This window comes from Parus major, chromosome 14 (genome assembly GCF_001522545.3).
Source record: "Parus major isolate Abel chromosome 14, Parus_major1.1, whole genome shotgun sequence".
NCBI classification, from domain to species: domain Eukaryota; kingdom Metazoa; phylum Chordata; class Aves; order Passeriformes; family Paridae; genus Parus; species Parus major.
This window is the reverse complement of record NC_031783.1, coordinates 10,292,237-10,312,113: the sequence shown is the minus strand read 5'-3', so window position 1 is coordinate 10,312,113 and position 19,877 is coordinate 10,292,237. Positions and strand designations below refer to the sequence as shown.

Sequence of the window (19,877 nt, the reverse complement as noted above, 5' to 3'; positions counted from 1 at the left end):
TCGTGTACTCTGCTCATGCAGAGCTTTGAACTTCTGGAAGCTGTCACACTGAGGAAATATCTATCCTGCAGGTAGCAGTGATTGTATTGCTGTCATTATTCAGAGTGACACTGTGTGTAGGCTTTGTGCGTGCACCAGTCCAGAGGGGCAGCTGCATTTCAGCTGCAGAGAAGGTGCTCATTAAAGCAAGAGGCTGTTGGGAGAAAGAACCAGTCCTCTAATTGATGTCATCTCTGGAAAAGAGGGGCTGATACCACATCTGAGTGTGAAACCCAAGAGGACTGCAGTTTTGATTTGAGATTTCACTTCTGCAGTCCAAAAAGGCTGAGATCCAGAGTGAGAACTGACCCTGGAAACTTCCCACAGGTAGACTGTAAGCAGGAACACAAATAGACTGTCCTTTCTAAATACCCAGCCTAACTCTCCTTCCTGACCCTGCCCACTTCTCTTTTACAGCAGCCTTACACAGTGGTGGAGCCTTCTGTGTCATTTTTTGACTCGCGCAGGTACAATGAAGCTGTTGAGGAAGGGAACATTTATTTGCTTGCAGAACTGGAACAAGACAGGAAGAACACAAAACCCACCCAAAAGCCCAAAACCAGAATAATGAGAAAATGCTGGAGCTGTGGAACAGTGCTCATGGCTCTCATGGGTTCTCAGGAGGCACACAGCCACAGCTGGAGGGACAGAAGGCTGCAACCCACTGCTTCCAGTCTGTTGCTCTAACTCACCAGCACCCTTATCCACTGGGAGTATCTCAGCACACTCCTGTCCAGTGCAACACCAAGCTTGGAGCTTCTCTCTGTGATCTACAGCCAGATTAATTCTGTTTGTTTGTTTGTTTGTTCACCATTTCCATAAGCTATAAATCAAGTGGTGTAATTTCTCCTTGTTTCTGGGATGTTTATATGAAAGGATGGGAAAATGGCCATATACACAGCTAGAAATCCAGAGGAATGCCACTAGTGGTGGGGATTCAGAGAGTGAGGAGCTGGGAATTAAAGTGATGTTTCAGAGAGAGAAGGGCATAAGGTGTCATTTGGTCACAGCTGTTCAGCAGCCCAGAGGAAGTGCAGAGGCTTCTCAGGTGGAGCAGGCAGGAGGGAGGCTCCAGAACGTGTTCATCTTTGCTTCTGGAGAGTCTGAACCAGACCACAGTGGAGTAGCAGCAACAGATGTTCACTCAAAGCACTGTGTCAACATCCAGAAAATCAGGATGACAGGGAGGTGTCACCCCCTGAAGGACTGCATTTGACAGAGTGGCCCTGGAGCAGGTGGGCAGCTTCAGATGATTGTTTTTGCTCCATGATGGGTGAGCAGAGTCCAGTCTCAGGAGGTGCATTTGGGACTGGCTGCCATCTGATCCTGATGAATTGTGGCTGAGCCTTCAGCTGGAGCTGGAGCCCTCAGACTGACACTGGGCTGAAGTGTCATTTGGTGGGTTGTGACAGCTCAACCAAGAGGAATAAAAAGCATATGAAGTTTTGAGAGTACAACAGCATCACTGGTATATATTGAGAAAAAAAATGTAATGTTCCCCATCTCTGGCTTTCCTGCTTAAAAGGGAAAAAATTCCTTTTCATACATGAAATAAGTATCCCTGACTTTTCATTAAGATTAATTTACTGGAAAATTAAACAAAAATTCAACTCAAAGCTGCTGAACCCAATGCCTTACTTTTGCATAACCACTGGTGCCAAGTGCTAAAATGCAACACTTGAAAAAAAATTAGGGGCTTTGAAAATAGCACATTGACATCTCCAATTTCACATCACCATTGTTCTTCTCACCTAATCTCTCTCTTTATTAAAATAGACTGATTAGTTGTGCCTGCTTTGTATGATGCACAACTTCTCTTTATGAAGGCACCAGTGCAAATGGGGGGAGACAAGGAACTAGTAAGTGATTCTCTTGACACCTGGGCCAGTAATACAAATGTCAACACAGCCACAATTCAGTGAGACACTTACGTATGTGCTTATACTTAAGCAAGTGTTTAAGTCTGTTCAGATTCAGTTTCCTGCCAAGGACACACTTCACTTGTGGGACATATGTGACTTAAGAATATGCTAAGTGTTTCAGTGATTTGGTAGCAGACCAATAAATGCCCTTCACAAGTAGCTGACTAAGTATGTGCAGTTATTTCTCAGATAAAGGGTGTTCACAGCTGCACGGTTTGCTGTGCTATCAGCCCTGCTGATCTGCAAGGGTGGCACTGATTGAAGGACACTGAGGGATAGAAGGAGTCTCTGATAGTGTGTCTCTGTATTTATCTGCCTAGATTTCTTTCTGTGAGCCCTGGCAAACTTGCTTTGATATCTGAAAAGAGAATCAGTGGCTCTGTCAATTTGTGGGTTATGGGTGGGGATGGAGAACTCTGTCGTGATGGACTCCAGTACTGCTGTGGTGAGGCTGAGAGAAACATGAGCTGGACGTGTCAAACAAAGGTGTGAACATCTTCAGACGAGGTCTGGCATCCCAGTAAGCACCTTTCCTGTCAAGATAACAAGGATCACCACCAGTTTTCCAGGTGTTTATGATTTTGATGCTCTGGAAGAGAACATAAGGCCTGCCTTTCATGCTGCAAAGTGAATTGGTGTTCTGGATCTGTTCCTGAGAATTCAAGGATAACTCTGGAAAATTGCAGAACTGACTGGAATCATACAGTATTGCAAATGATGTTGTGTTTTTTTGTGGAAGCCACCTCAAGCTCTGCATTTTACATCTCTTTTTCTCTCCAGAGGTTTCACACGTGGCCTCAGTGCTGAGTGTGCAGAGGGCCCTGTTGGGCAGCTGTTGGTTGTCCTGTTGCTCATTAAACACCTCAGAGGAGTGTAGGGATGCAGAGTAAATGAGTCCAGCTCATCACAGCCTTTAGGGAGCTAATTGGCTCCTGAGCTTTTGAAGGGACAAATGCATTAGCATCTAGCCCCTCTCTGAGCAGTCAGTGGTCAGGAGCAAGTCTGATTAGCAGGGCTCTTCACTGTCTTCCAGCTCTGATGTTAACTCATGACTGACCTTTTGCTGCTGTGTGCATGTGGAGTGCAGAGCCAAAGACACAGTCCCCAGAAATAGCTCACAGGCAGAGCAAAAGGCTGTGCTCAATACAAAGTGCATGTTGTTTTTTAAGTAAATAATTAGGACTAGCTCTGTGGGTCTGCATTTTATTTAGAAGTTTCAAGCAGATGAAAAGCATGAGATCTGATTTTCCAACCTTTCTGTCAGCCATAGAGAAACTTCAATACAGGTGCATTTGTAACCAGGCTTCTTCAGTCTGTCGATGGCTGAAAATCCATCAGGATTATTTTTGCAGGATTTATTTTTCACAGTTGCAGATTTTCTTGCTGAACGATACATTACAGATCAATGTTGTAGCTTCAGAAATGTCCCCTAACTTCACTGGACAAACCTCATCACCAACAATAGGTGAAATTATTTACCTGAAGAGATGTCAGAACATCTGAATTGGCTCCAGGAAGGCTGCTTATTATTTTGATTTTGAAAACTATTTCTTTGTGGCCTGCCTGCAGCTGCATGAACTGTTGTCTTGATCATTCCTCAGAACTCAGACAGTTATTTATTATTTAAATACAAGCTAAGAGTGGGAAACCTCTTAAAATTCCCCAATGCTCTCCTCTAAAAATAAAGATCCATTAGTTCATCCTCAATAATTCTTAATTGTTCCCTCAGGTGAAATTGGACTCCTAACTTCTATCTCCTTGAGTTTCCTTCTTGGCTTTCTTTGTGGGTGCAGCATTTTTCTGTTGTTTTGCCGCTGACATTCAAGTGTTAAAGCCAAACTTTGTGAAGCCATGTGGAGGGCAATGCTGGCTCTGATGTAATTCACAAGTAGCCTGGAATGACCCCCATCCACTCATGGTGACTCCTGTTTGTTTTGGACAGTGCCTAGAGCTCCGTTTCCCCTTGTGCTATCTGCAAGATGTCTTGCATATCCTCCCTGTTTATGATCATACTCGCCTCTGATATTTCCTTTTTAGCTTTGTTTACCCTCTTCTGGCCTAGACATAAACCCTGAATGCTCCTGTTCACTGGAGATCTGGTGGCACCTCTGACAAAAGGAGATGACTAACCTCCATGGCCTGGCCACGGGCCAACCTGGCTATTTACACTCTGCCTACCAGAAATTCCTCCTGCCCTTTCAATGGTCATGTTGTTTTCCACTTTTTGTCCCAAACAGCCATTGAATAGATGCTGTCCATGCTACAGTTCAGCAGTCAATGGCACTTTAAGCTGGTAGGACTTTTTTTCTGCTGGTAAAATTCTCTGGGGGCATGTGGAGGTGCTACAGTTTGATTTCCAGGAATGGTCTCCAGTTCCTTGCTTTGGAAGGATCCTGTGCCAATCCCCCATTTCTCCTTACTAGCTATTATTATCTCCAGCTCTTCTTATCTTAATAACATTTTATGGAATGGTTCCAGTATTTATTCTGTTTCCCATCTTTCTTTTCTCTCTGCCTTTTGAAGGAGGTGCTGGGGAAGGTGCTCAGCTGCTGTGAAACAGCCCATGGACAGAGAGCTCAGAGCTCTGTGCACTCCCAGCTGAGAGAAACCCAGCCAAGGGCTTTTCCCATATACAGGAGAGCCTCTAATTTAAATGAGTGCTATTAACTTTGGTTGTCCTCTCAATGGTTTTTAGTTTAAAATTAACAAAGCATATGACTGAGTTTTTCTCAGAGTGGCTTCCAAAAGGATCCAGGAGGCAGGAGAGTATGGTGAGACCTGGCAGGTAGGAGAGCTGCCCCTGTGAAGCCTGCTTACTCCAGCTAGAGTGCTCTCTCTCACTTTAATACTCACCCTGTTCCCATCTTAATGACATTTCACTCAATCAAAGAAGATGTGCTGCAAAAATAAAGGTACCAGGTCATGCCAAGATATGTGTGGGAAGAGTAGAGAGAATGTGTGGAGCACCAAGAATTATATGCCCAAGGACAATCAGATTTGTACCATCTTTTTCTAATCTTTTCTATTCTATTTGATTGTGGTTTGCCAAAATCAACACCACTGATTTTAATACAGGTGCCTTTGTTCCCAGAAATGGTCTGAATGAAACCTGGGATTATGAATTCTTTCCCACGTCATGCTGAACCTTGGGAAGCTTTCCATACAGCAGGTAATCCTTTTATTATTTATTTTTAATTTTCCTGTTGGCTGTTATGAACTTCCTCTGCCCAGATTTGACACTGTTGTTATAAGATTTTGCTGTCCCACACCAAGGTGTGACAGAGGAGCTGTGCCCATTACAGATGGAGCTTGTAAACATGACTTTGGGTGCCATTGTATCCATCCAAGTAATATCCAAGATGTGAATATTGCAATTGCTGCATGGAGAAGCTGCCAGACTTAGAAGAGTCAAAATTTGGGCTTCAGGGCTGAAATGGAGAAAGGCTTTGGAAATCTTCAAGTTGTCTTTCATGCAAACCTTTCAGGCACATTGGGGTGTAGAATATGGGAACTAAGTATGAAAATAAAAGTAATGAAAAAATTGCCTCAGTTTCACTGTTCCTTTAAAGCTTGAATCTCAGCCCAAGGTCACAAATTGGTCCTCCCTGGTTTATAGACTTATAAAGAGACCCTGGGCAGTGTTCTGAGTAAACCTGGACTTACTGATGGCTTAGTGTTAAAATATATGTTAAATCTGTGGTTCTGCAGAGTTCCAGTGTGAAAGCTGATGAAATCTGTTAAAAGGGAAAGGTGGTTGGTGGTTAATCACATACCTGAGACACAAGCAATGAGGGTCCCTCTTAGAGAGGTTTTTTGGGACAAGTCATGTCACATCCTTCCGTATCAGCTTTATCATCAGTAATGACAGGATGGGAGGCTTTATCTGCCCTACCTGCCTGCCTTATTTGCAAAATAGTTTGAAAAGCCTGGAGACGGTGTAATAAGTGTTAAAATTACTTCACTCAAAGCCATTTAAAGTTCCTGTCTTTGGAGGGGTAGGAAATCTCACCTTTTATACAGTGAAGAGGCAGCAGCTGACCTATTAGTTTGCATCCTACATACAGTGATCCATCAACACCAGGATCAATTTCCTGAAGGTCACTAGCTCTTTTAAATCCTGCCATCCTCTTTGAATTCAGGCAGCAGGGATTTGGCTTCTCTCTCCCTCACCTGCATTTTCCCTTCTTTCTCTTTTGATAAACATAAGCATTGCAGCTTTAAGATTTTAAGACCTTTCCCAGATGGAAAAGGTCATTTGTCTTTCACTACTCAACACTTCCTTCATGAGTTCATTTAAACATTGCCAGGCATCAGAAGAACAGAACTCAGCTGTAGGGTTATCTGTGTCTTATTCCCCTTTTGTGTAGGTGGCAAAACTGATCTAGAACAAAACTGTTTGGTTCCCATAGCAATTTACAACGTGCTGAGACCATAATACTGTACTCTTCCCACTGCTTATCTACACCTGTTATGTCTTCCTTTGCCACACTGCTAAGAGCTATAACACTGGCACTATTTTGAATGGCATCAAGCAGGCCATTTTCCCGAGTCTCATGCAATTTCTCCCTGTTTTTGGAAAGGACAGGATGTATTTTAAATCTAAGGAGCGAAAAGCAAACATTTTATTAGCTGCTTTCAATTGGATTCTCATTGAAAAGTTAATTAAAGGAGTGGAATGAAAAGATATTACAGTGCATCTACTAATCTTGGTACATTATTTATATGAAATCAGTCATCAAAATTAGTCATGTGCACTATCTTGCTGTGTGTGGTCTGGTTTGAAATGGTGTGTTTGTTTCCATTCAGCTCCACTGGATACAGTTAAGATACACATTTGATGTGCTATGCAGTTAGATCATATTTTGAAAGTTTATTATGCTCTCTATCTCTCTTTATCTGCAGGCTCGGAGTCAGGGGACCATTAAAAGCTTTCAGCTCGGCTTTGCAGTATGCAAGAGACAAGTGACAAAAGTCATCCCTTCCCGTAAGTTCCCATCTGCTGGCCTTGGGCTGCTCCTCCCGCAGCCCTGGCCGTGTTTCCCTGCTGGCTGCTGGGGCTGGGGGAGCAGTGGCCCTGCCAGCCCTGTGTGGCAGCAGGGATGGTGACAGCAAGGGCCCAGTGTCCCCATGGCAGGGGGACAGCATCCCCTGGCCCCAGGCCCTGAGTCTACCCCAGCCTGGTGGACTCCAGCAGAAACTCCCACCCCCTGCAGGTACCCCTGCCTGCTTTGTTCAGCTCTTCTCTTTCCTCCTTAGGATGTGCCCCAAGAAAAATCCGGGCTAACAAAGTAATTTCTGGGTGGTCAGTGAGCTGCTCCTTCCCTCCCTGCCCTGGCTCATCCTCTCCCGCAGAGAGAGCAGATAGAGTTACGGACCCCAGGAGAGGAGAAGAGTTTAATGATTCCTCCTTAAGGTCACTGTCAATGCTGTTGGATAAATTGACCTGCTAGGGGCTTCTGTGAGAGCAGAACACCGAGGGGTGTAGGTTACAGAGCAGAGCACGGAACTCGCCCACTTAAACCACTGAAGCATTTTAATTGGCATTCAGAAACTCTCCTTTCCTGACAGCTGCCTTTAACAGTGAGCACTGCTAATGCCAGTCATGGGGCTGCTCTGTGCTCTCTGCCACAGCTCCTGCTTGGGCTGCACGGCCAGCCTGAGAAATGCACCTGAAAATATCATTTTTTCACTGCAAAGGGCAAATGGAAGTGCACAGCCACTCTCAACACAGCCCAGGCTGTGAGCAAGTGCAGCTGGGATGGGAAGAGCTAGGTTAAGAAATAAGAAAGAAATAAGAAATAAGAAATAATAAGAAATAAGAAATAAGTGTCCACTTTGGCTGTGGTCTGCTCAGCACAGGGGTGAGTTGAGGCTCTCTGTGAGTTTTCCCTGGAAGATGGGGAAAGGAGCAGGTTTTCCTGCTCGTTCTGGGGAGCAGGCAAAGCAGTGTAGGGAGGTGGGGAGGCATTCCAGCTGATCTCCTTTCCCTTGACTGCTTCCTCACCTTTCCTCATTGAAGCCCTTCAAGCCTTTTGAATTTTTAAGTTTGTGAAAGGCTTTTCAAATTTCACACAGCATCTCCTTGTTTGAAGACAATACACTTTTGGAGACACTTGATAATGTGGCAATAATTTCATGTACTCCAGCTTTAGTCTGCAACTGCAAATCACCAAATACTCTCCCCACCACACTGCTTTGTTTACTTGTGGGCAGCTTAAGAGTTGATATAAGGAATTGATAGGAAATCCATCCTGTAGGCTCAGACCAGACATATTGATCCTACAGAATGAGGTTTTGTGCTCTTGAGCATCTCTCCACTAACTGTGGAGCAGGAAATGTTTCTGTAGCTGCAAAAGGGCAAAATAAAGATGAGCCTGTGACAGGTCATGGTGAAAGTCCAAAATGTATTTTAGACCAAAATACATTTCTTCTCTCTGAATATATTTTGGATTTTTTTTGGTCCTGAAACCAATGCATGTCTCTATTTGAGATGCACTTTGCTCATGAGGGATTGCAAAGTAGCTTAAGAAACCTAACAAATCTGGTGAGCTAGACAGCCACTCTTGCTCCTGTTGGATAGGGCCTCACCCTGGGAACAGTCTCATTTTTTCCCAGTTTCTCCCAGTGGGTGAAAACTGATTTTTGCTCTGATTCTTTGAATGTGGCAGCTGGGGTAGAGCTCTCAGCTACAGTGTAAATGAATGGGGGAATGCTGGATATGAAAATTTCTCTTGAAATTTCAGTGCAACTTCTGGCAAAGCTAGGAAGCAAGCCACAGTCTAGATAATTTTCCATATTTTATTACCTTTTCTCAGTTCAAATGGCTGAACTTGGGGTCAGTGTCTTCAGTTTCTCACAGAAGCATCACTTACTCTGTGTTCCCGGATGAACTAAAGCAGTAAGCATAAAATGGATATCTCTTGCTCAAGGATGAATCCCCTCTGACTTTTCTCATAAGATATTAATAAGAGAGAGACATTATCAGATTCCATTTAACAGGTGTATAGAAGAAGGGGAAATCTCATAATCATTTAATACCTTCTGCAGGAACATCCTTCATCAGCTCTTGCTAATTATGAAGATGAAGACATTTTCTATTTTGTTTCCCACTTAAAACCAAAGACAGAATTCAGGAGACAGCAACAGCAATTTATTTTCTAGGTTTTGCTTTCTTCATGCAAAGGAATGCCAAGGTATCCTCACAGGGTTTCATTTAAAAACAAGTATTCAAAGATAAAATACCATGGTTTTAGCCCACTGTCTCTATTAGTTTATTAAAATATTAGTCTTGTAGGTGTGTTAGATTGATTTGCCTTCCATGGTGTTTAAAAATAGCTGTGGGAATAATGGGCTTCATCAAAAATCATTAACTGGGACATTATTTTCATTTTTTAACCACAGAACAAAGTGTCACAGCCAGATTAAACAAGCTAGAAAGCATTTGGAGTGCACACAAACAGCCAGAAATTTTTATATATATACCTTAATCATGGAAAATCCTGGAAGATATTAGCTGTCTTCCACTGCAGTTTGGTCAGAATCCCCAAGAAAGGTCAGATTGTTTGAAGTGGCTGGTATTTGTACCAGCTGACAGGCAAAGGCTCAGTTATTTATAGTGGTTTGCCTGCATCCCCACAATGCTGAGGGACTGAATGAGATTGCAGAGATGAAAGGAGGGTTCAGTCTAACAACTGCAAATAGCTGTAGCTCAGTGAACTTCTAAATGATGACATTACCAAGCCAGAGAACTGCCAAGCTTAAGCACAGGTTTCAATCCTTATGGAGTAATGGGATCCCATAAGAGCCCTGTTTTTAGAGGGGTGCATTTTATTTTGATTAAGTTTAGTTTCCTGTGTGGCACAATCAGACTTTAGGGTTTCCCTTCCAAGTTTCCCTTATGAGCTGTGTCGTCTTTATCTGGCTGTGTCAGCCAGCCCCTTTGATGGAGATGTTTTTTTTAGCTATAGGATTTGGACAGGGAAAGAAGAAGCTGGGGTCATATGAGGAGAGTGTTGGGACTGGGAAGAAATGTGGATCCAAGTTCATCAGGGTGAATGCTCACTCCTTTTTGCTGAATATTTGGTAGGCGAGTGACCCACCATAGATCAAGAGGGAGAGAAAGAAGACATTTCTGATGAAAAGGAAAACACTGATAAAAATTATGGGAAAAGATAAGGGCAGTGACCATGGCCAATAAGAGTGAAAACTGCAAACTGGAACGAAATTCCAGACCTCTCTTGAAGAAACCACTCACAACTTCCAGTTTTACTGGGCTAGTCAGGTCTCTGGGGAAAAGGTGCTTCCTAATCACCTGCAGGCCCCAAATCATCAGGAAATGAAAGACATGGAAGGCTGGCCCAAACAGCCAAAAGGAAGAAAAAGGCCCTTGCAGTCAGTTCAGCCTCATGGGAAAACTCTCATTTTGCCCCAGAAGCAGCAGGCAGGGAACAGCTGCATTGTTGTTTCTTTAAATCAGTTTTGTTTGGTGTGGGATGCCCTTTGGAGCACGGCTGATCAGGCCAAGTATGAGCAGTGTGTTATCTCCGAACAGCTCATGAGCCTTCCTGAGCAGATAGCCTGGAAAGAGCCCCAATGACTGGCCCTAATCCTAAAGCATAGATAAACCCCCTACAGCCAGAGGGACAGAGGAAATTACTGATATTCACTCATCTATTTATATTTAGACAAAAGATTAAACAATTTGGAACTGCCATGCTGTGTCCATGGCGAGGCTCCTGCAAACGTGGGAGCTTGCAAGGCTTCTCTGCACAGGATTAACTGGAAATGCACATTTTCCAGCAGAATGTGCTTCCTCAATGAAGGAAAGACATGTCAGAAAGGAAACAGACTGGGTTTTTCAGGGTGAAGTTACTGAGAACTATCATTTTGATGAAAACAAAAGGTTCTTGTTGAATTTGTGTTCTTATAAAACTCTAAATAATTCCACAGACACAAAGCATTGTCACTTTTTGAGGACTGCAGGCACGTTGAAACAAATCTTTGCAAAGAGGATGTTCTGATGCTATCAGGGCAAAATCTCTCAGGATTTCAATTTCACAGGAAGTTTCAACCTTTTTTATTCTTTTTCTGGTAATTTTTTTCCTGAGAAATTTTATGGAATTAACATGGTTTTTTTCATCGCCCCTTCTCCCACATTTCCTCCCAAAGAACACCCATTTTGTCAGGTGATAGAAGGACATGTGAGGAGCAGGACCTCTTCTCTGTCCTGCTCCATGACACAGCATGGCACAAGCAACCTTTGACCAGCCACCTGGAAATGCTTTGCTTTTCATCCTCATGTTATTGCTGTCAGGAGAGCTGGACAGAGCAACCTCTGGCTTGATTGTGTTTGCAGGGTTTTGGGGGATAGCTCCAAGAGGCATTTTCTGACCATTGCTGTCTGCACCAAAAGGACTTTTTAAAGGTTTTTGGTGTTAAAGAAGACTTTAGCAATTGTTTTCCAGGCAGTGTTTCAGCTGTTTTACTGGAGGCTCGCAGAGACCAGATGGCCTTGCCTTTATTAATTTGCCTTGGTCAGATTGTTGCTGCACTCTCAGTGCAGTTCCCAGCCTCCCTTTTCCCTCACTTTCCCCTCCAGTCCAAGACCCAGACCAATAGGCTGTGTTTGGGATACTCAATAAATGAAAATCAAGAGTGACAGCTCGCACACCGTGGGATACCTGCCGTGCCAGGGCGGGCTGTGCAGGGGAAGGGTTTTCTTCAGGATGGTCTGAAAGGACAGCATGGACCTCTGCAGGAATGCAGCCTCACCACAGAGAGGCTGGAAGGAGCACTGGGGTCATCTAGCCCAGCCTCCCTGCTCAGAGATGATTCCCCAGAGCATGGTGCTCTGCACTGTGTCCAGACACCTTTGGGATATCCCAGGGAAGGAGCCCCCACAACCTCTCCGAGCGCTGTCCCTGTGCTCAGCCACCTGCACAGTAGAAAAGTTACAGATATCTTCAGCTTCTTCTCCAAATGCATGGACCTTTGACATGTAAATACATGCAAAACCACTCTGATCTAGCAATTCAGAAATCCAGCTTAATGATTCAGTTTTCCCCATGCCTCACCAAACATGAGGCCACAGCAGAGTTTTCTTCCCCAAGAAGAGATGAGAGAGGAGACTGATGTTAATCAGAGTAGGAGGTGACAGATGTTAATTAGAGTGTAAAAATCACCTCTGGAAGGAGCTCAGACATGTCATGGGGCCTCCCAGTGTACATTTATTTCCTTGGAACTTGCTTGTTGGTCCTACAATTAGCATGGAGCCTGGCCCTGCAGTGCACAGCGTACTGGAGGTGGCATCAAGGAGGACCTGTTTTCTTAGACTTGTTATTTTCCTCCCTGCTATCTGCAGTGTGTATTTATGTTAATTAGAGCAATACATCTGTCCTCAGAGTTTATCAGATTCAAGGAGATAAGATATTGCCATCAAAGCCTATTCTGAGCTGCGAGCTCCACAGTAAATCAGTTACATGAATTAAGATTGCCTTGAGATTGTCTCTAGAACATTTCATCTGCCCATATCTGGAAAGAGCTTCTAATCAGAGTTCTGTAAAAAACTACTTTAGGATTTTTTTCATGCAGCTTACAAACTCTGTGGTCTCAAACAAGCTTTAATTACCAGGGCTTCAATGGCAGCAATTTTATGATGTTTCAAAAGTGAAATGGTTTATACTCTGGTGATAAGGACTTCATAGGAGCCAGTAAAACATAAAGCAGAATTCCACAGCATGAGATGGATTTTTTTAATGGATTTTTACAGATAATTCTTAACTTTTTCCACCAACACTGAAGATACATAATGTGTTAATGGGCAGTTACACTTCTTTATCTTCAGCAGTTTTACCTGGTGCCCCTACCTTTCTCTTTGCTGTATTTAGACACTAAATCAACCCCATTTCTGTCCATTTGAATACAAAAAATGCCAAGCATACTTCCACAGAAAATCTACCTTTTAGGACAGCTGTCACCACAACACACGCCCTGCCACTAGCTCCACGTGGATCACAGTGGCTGGCATTCTGCACTCAGTGCTGGCCACAATGGAAGGTAAATATGGAAGGGTGATCTTGCATGTCAGAGCTGAAGTAAACATGTGGTAGCATTGGGGTAGGTGAAGACTGCCAGTATACACAGGAATAACTTCAGTTATCCAGTGCTGCTGAGTCTGGACTTCTAGAAGGATAAATATTTACTACTCTAAATGAAATATGTCTGTCATACCAGTGTTTGTTGCAGTCTGTCTAGGATAGATTAAGGAAGAATAAAAATTGTGGAATTGTCACGTTGTCATTGAACTAGAAACTTTCCTTTGAGCAGACAGGTATTATTTTAAAGTTCTACCACCTGCAGAAATCTTCATCTCAGTCTCATGGGAAAAGTCCCGGTTTGTCTAACTGGAACATTGTTCTCCCTTCAGGCACTGGGGTCCAGGGCAAGACCTAATAACTGATGAGCCCTAAGTCCTGTCCTTGCCTTTGCCACCAGTCTGTGGGGTGAAAACAGGGGACCTGTTTGTCCTCTGTGGTAGTGCCACCATTACATCTGATGTGCTAGCCAAGCCTTTGCTCAAGACCAGACTTGTCCATGGGATTTGGGTGCAGGTGCAGATGAGTCCAAAGCACAGGAAAGAAGACAAGTTTGACTCTTTTGGACAGCGACTTCCTCCACTTTTACAGTGAAATGGCTCCGGGTGCTACTACAAAGCAAATAATAACACCAAAACTTTTCACAGTTCAGTTTTACTTTGCTGGAAGGATTGGGTCTGACCCAGTCCCAGCCTGGACAAGCCTCTGTCATGTGAAGGTTGCTTTGATTTATGCCTGCACTTAACAAGATCCAGGTGGCCCAAGGAGAGCGTTGAGCCGTCGTCCCTCCGCGCTCCAGATGAGCGCCGGGTGTTTCTCGCCAGGTCACTCAAACAGCAATATAATGTTGGCCATTCCATAACACTGTAAATCAGGCTGCAAACCCCCACATTTGGAACAGTTAATGTCATTGCCTGGGGCAGCACCGCAGACGCGGCTTTATTTGCTTTGAACAGAATTAAAATGAGAAATAAAAACGCTGCTTTTGACAGCAGTTTAATTTTAAATGGATGGCGCATTATTTGGATATTCCTAGGGCAGTGGGTTAATTATGCAACCTCTTTCCACTGCATCTTGTTTATAGGAATGGGCTGGATCACCCCTCAGTGCTGTGCTCCACATCTCTCAGGGCTGGCTTTCACTTTGCCAGACCAATCACCCCTTCGCAATATTTTGATGCACATCGCAATTTTTTTGTCTGCAAAGCCGAGTTATCAGACTGGAGTTCTCAGATAACCTTTGGGCTGAGTGGGTTTCTGGAGCTTGGCAGCACAGGCATCTTTCTGTTTACCACCTTCCTAAAAATACAAGCTGTTGTAGTGAGGATAATTGATGGTGCTCGAGGAACACACTGCTTTTGCCACAACTTCCTTAACCCTTTTGCTGGTTTGGGCAATTCTGTAAGCCACGAATTGCTGTGCTTCTATAAAGTGAGTATTTTTAAAAGACAAATCTGTGGGGAAGCTCTGAGTGATGGGCAAGCTGCATATGTTGATTTTTTGGCAAATGGGGCCTTGCTAATTGATATCAAAATTTAGTTCATATATCTGGTTATAGATTGTGAAGTTATTTCTCATAAGATAATGAAAAAGAAGTTGTTTTAAAAAATAAAGGAGTGGAAGACAATAAAAATATCTGAAAATCATATGTATATGGGGCTTCACACCAAAGATATATATCACAGCAGAGTGTCTGTGTTCATACACACATTTACACACTAATGTTTCTGACCCTTTTACTGGGTACCTTCTCTTTTAGGAGCACAAAGTACATGGAAAAGGCCTCATTTTCACTGGCTGGAGCTCAGTGTATATTTGTACAAACCAGCCTGTATCAGAATTTGGCCCTGGAAAGCTTTTTTTTCCCCAATGATACATAATAAATCTTCCATCTGAGGGATTTTCAGACACGCTCCTACTTGACTCAGGAGTAGTGTTTATTGGAAAAAAACTTTGATGGAAAGGGTTTTTTTCCCCCATCAGTAAAATGTGGTAGCGCTAAAATAATAATAAAAAAAGTAGTTTGTGAGCTCATGTTGCTTTTGGGGAAATTTCATTTTTAAAAAAAGTGATGAAAAAGTTCCAATAATGTTGAAACATCTTAAATTAGCCCCATACCTGAAAAAAATCAGATATATTATTTTCTCTTAAACTTGTGTCATTTGCTCTTAAAAATTGATTCTATATTGCATATTAAAGTATAAAACATCCATGGGGGAAATTCAGCTTTTAGTTTCTGCCAAATAAAAAATTTGCCATGTGGGAGAAAACAAATTTTGCTCTGAAAGGAAATAATATAATTTCTGGAATCCCTGAATCTCTGTCAAATGAAATGTACTGTTTCCTTTTGTTCTTGTGCAAAATTATCAATGTGAAAGACCCTCAAAAAGAAAACTGAGGATGTCTCTCTGTTCTAGAGTGCTGTTCATTACTAAATGATATCAAATGTAAAGAAATTGGCAGCCTCCTTCTGGAGCCAAAAAACAATCTTCTTTAAAAGCATCTCAGCCTTCAATTCTCCCCTGTAGGTAGGTGTAGAATAGTTCTCTCCAAACCTTCAGTTTTTCCCTCATTTCTTGCAGAGAACACTGCAGGGAAAGACAGTTTACAAATGAGGGCTCTGTAGTGAAAGACAAGTGCAGATATCATGGCCAGCTTGCATCAAACCAAGCTTCTGCTAGTGCCATGTAAGTGACTTAATGTTATGTGCCTTTCTCAGTCCTTGGAGCTGGATATCAGCAACTTCCAACAGGTTCCTTCCATGCATGCTCACTTCTTCTACCCCCAGTACTCACCTAAATCAGTTGGGAGAGGATGGAACTTCACAGCTTGTCACCTGAGAGCGAGCCAATTTTCATTGCCCATGTTTGAGATGAACAGAGACAGTGGAGAAGTCTACACATTTAATCTAGGAAAAATTCTAAATCCAGGGAAGAGTCAGTGCTGTGGGAGAGAGCCAAGAGCAGAGACACTGAGGATGGGATTGCCAGACTGCACTGCTGTCCTCTCTGCTCCTCTCAGCTGTGGCAGCTGGGGGAAAGGCAACCTTCACAGGAGGACACTGCACCTTCTTTAGGCTGTGCCAGCCAACCCAGACTCTGAAGGGTGACTTGTTTTTCTGTTTACTGTTTGTTCTCAGTCCTCCCCATCTTCCCAAAACTACTTCACAGGCTGAATTTCAAGGGCAAAGCATTTGATTTTTCCGAGTACTGGAGTTTTCTGTGATCCTGCTCCAGTTTGAAGTGGTGTCAGTGGATGCATTAAAACATTCCCTTTTTTGTGTGCTTTCCCACTCTGCTTTGGCAGCAGACCGGCTTAAAAATCGAGAACCGATCCTTCCAGTTGTTGTTTTTGGGCAGACAATGCGAGCATTGTGCATTGCTTAAATGGAGCAGATTCCCGTTGTTTACACTTCTTCTTGTGGCATTGTTAGGCTGAAGCAATTTGTCTGCTGATAGCCCCATATTAGGAGTTCTCATCTGCAGAATCACTGGAAGATATGATCAGAACCAGAGCTCTGGTGGCAGTCCACGTGTCACTGCCAACTCTGTGGAGTGATAGACAGCCTCATAAAAAGGCCACAGGGTGAGCTGAGCCAGAGATGTTTGCTAGTCTGGGTGGCACTGTTATGTATGAATGATTCACATCTGTGCTGAAAGCAAGCACTAAACGTGAAGAGAAGGTCGATAAGGAGAGAGATGTGACAGAACTTCCAGCTGGAATTTGTTTCTTGGACTTTGGAGTCTCTAAGCTGAAATGCATTTGACTGCTGTATGACACAGTAGTAGTAGTAGTAGTAATAATAAAAATAATAATAATAATAGCAATAATAATAATAGTAGTAATGTAATAACAATCCCTTAAGCCATTTCAGGTGTTGGTATTTGTCACCTGCTTTGAACTCTTGATTTTGCATCTTTCTCTAGACAAGAGCATGCTGTGAACAAGGGCAACTTGATATGGCTTTCACTTTGGAAAGGCTTTCTTGGAGATTTCCACTTTCTTCCTATGAAGCCATGCATATGGTCTAATTAAAAGCTTATGTGGCTGAGGTAGATAAATAAGGGGGAGGTTTTATTTGAAAAGAACACTTGATGCATTTTGTGAGGCTTTTACCTGAAAGGTATTTTGATTTGCCACATCCCTCAGATGTTTGCACCTCTGTTCTGGGCTGCATACAGGCTGCACTGATTCCTGTTCCCAGCCTTTCCCTACACAGGGTCTGTCTTACTGCACTCCTGTTTATGTTTATAATAAATTTAAATTCTTCTTCTCACCAGCATGTCTTGCCTGTATCAGTCCCTGCTTTGTAGCCCCAGATGAAGACAGCTCACCTTGAGCTCTCAGGCACTGTTTGCTGACCTTGGTCTGCAGGAAGCAAGGATTGCTGGAGCGTGGCAATCCTTTCTGGGAAATAACCCTGGGTGACTTTGTCACACAGATTTCCTTGTTTAGCCCCATCTTCACAGATCATTGACAGTGCAAAACCACTTATTTAAAATACAACTGGGGCCTGTTTCGTCGCCATTTACTGAGAAAAAGTGCTGGTTTCTGAGGACTAGCAGAAGTGACCTGGAGTGTGGCACCACTGCATGGTATTTCCATTCCAGTGGAGCTGACACCAGCAGCAATCACTGCAGCAGCCTTGTCTTCCTCCTTTTGTTTGGTAAAATTACAAGGAGTTGGTAACTAGGTCTTGTAATGGTCTCTTCTGGAACTTCCCATGTTGGGTGTATTCCTTTATCTGACCATGCTGAGGAATGTTCTAGAAAAAATAACTCCTTTCTTTTGAAGGCCTAAAACATGGTAAAAAACTAATATGAGCAACTTTAAAATAGTTGTGTTTTTGTTTTTTTGGTGTTTTTTTCAGCTATTTCATCCAGAAGCTTGCAGAGCTGTTTTTCTTTGGAGCAGGAGCTTGAAAATCAGCTGGCTATTACCTGGCAGCCAGGTTATGGCTTCTTAAAAGAGACCTTTTGAAATCCCTGAGCATTGCTGTCTGCACATTCTCAAGCTGTTAAACTCTTTTGAAGACAAGGCTTCAGCAGTCATTTGGAAGTGCTCTTCCAGGCTGACCAAGGGTAAGGAATAAAGAGTCTTTCTCTCACCCAACAGACCCTACTGAAGGCAAAATGAAGGTGTTGGTGGGAAACCAGCAGTAGGAGAAGAAAAAAGCAGGCTGGGGTACAGCAGCAGAGGATAAAGATTTGGTGGGTTAATAGGCTTCTGAGATACCATGATATCTTTAATTTTTTCCACTGGTGTCTGCCACCTTGTGACTTCCAACAGCTCATTTTCCCCCATCAGTACTTGCCAAGAGAGGAAAATGCTGCCTATATTCTGATATCAGCTCCTCTCTTTACTCAAAAGGTAGAGGTATACCACATTTTTCTCAAAGTCCAGTCTTACTGGTGGAACTCAGTGGGAAGCTCTGTTTTAAAATTTTTCTTCTTAAAACAGAAATAACAAAACAAAACCGAGGGTATTTTGTTAGCAGACATTAGAAGAACTGAATTGTAGTGTCTGGCATTTTGGCCTCTAGCGTTATTTGAGATTGATATTGAGGAAATGAATCATGGTCTGTGTAGAAGGGGGCTGTTGTTAGCCAGACCATTGCCTCACACGTCCTAGGAGATGGAATACAGACAGTGAATGAGGCAGAGACCTTGGTGAAGAACACAGAGGATGGTGAGGTTGAGGGACCTGAATCCCTGACTGACCAGAATCATTTGTCCTGGAGTGTTGCTGGGATCTCAAATGTGATGCTGGAAAAATGATTTAGAGCAACCTCTCCATATGACTTAAGTCATGGTTATTCTCTCCTATACTAAACAGCCCTGACACACAGAAGGACCAACCTGGCAAAAAAAACCCCAAACCAACCCAAAAACCACCCCACAACAAAACCAACCAAAAAAATCTCCACTGGGATCTCACCTAGACTTGGAAGTACAAAAGTTTGTATTTGTACTTTTCTACTTTTGTCCTATCAAAGCACAGGACATTTAATAAGTGCCTATGTGATTCACATTAGAAAATATGACAAGTTTGGGCTTAAACCTTATAGGCCTTATCTTCCAGGGCTGTTGTAAAAATTAACTGATGATTGTGGAATTTTGTCAAACTACAGCAGCAATATAATAGGAAACTCAAAGAATATAGGTGCACACCTCGGTTCAGTACAATGCTTGGATATAGAGAACAGTAGATCAGACCTGAAAACACTGTTGAAATCACAAAGTTACAAGAGAACACAAACCACACATGGATTCAGTGAACCCTGGCCACTCTGGGATAAATAAAGTGAGAAAAAATAGCTCATGTTAAAGTCCTATAATGGGCACAGAAGGACAAACAACAACTGAACATGAGACTCTAATGGGCATTTCCTACTGTGCAAGTATGAGACCTGTCAGCCTTGGATTTTGGTGGTATAAAACTGTGGGGGGTGGTTATTGCAGCAAATGTAGGGATTTTGCTGCAAGCACCGTGGGGTACCTCAGGGTGACCTGGATGTGTTGGCACACAGAGGACTCCCATGTGGTGCTGCTCCACAGCTCCAGGATCTACAGCCCTCAGGCACTACAGGCCTGTGCCTGTGCTTTATTCCAGCCCCAGAAGAGCCTGGCAGCTGTGGCCTTGTGAGCCATTGAGGCATGAGACATTTTAAAGAAAGTTTCCTCCCTTTGTGGAAGAAACATCCCTGCAAAGCTGAGGGACTCCACTACCCAGGGCAGTGCAGAACTAAGTCAGGGAAGGACAAGGAAGGGTTTTTAGAGGATGGGGATAAAGATGGGTGGATATGACCTGAACAGGGTTTAGGA

General features: G+C 43.2%; 1 long non-coding RNA gene across 3 annotated transcripts in view; it reads left to right on the top strand.

Moving 5' to 3' along the window:
- The window catches only part of LOC117245156, a 100,927-nt gene that overhangs the window by 38,480 nt on the left and 42,570 nt on the right, over window positions 1–19,877 (top strand). Inside the window, exons 2-4 of one of the 3 annotated variants that reach the window (XR_004499481.1) lie at window positions 5,053–5,130; window positions 6,864–6,945; window positions 17,924–18,134. This is a non-coding gene — a long non-coding RNA (uncharacterized LOC117245156). Of the gene's footprint in view, window positions 1–5,036; window positions 5,131–6,863; window positions 6,946–17,923; window positions 18,135–19,877 lie in introns of all 3 variants that reach the window. The other 2 variants (XR_004499479.1, XR_004499480.1) reach the window with 2 other exon arrangements.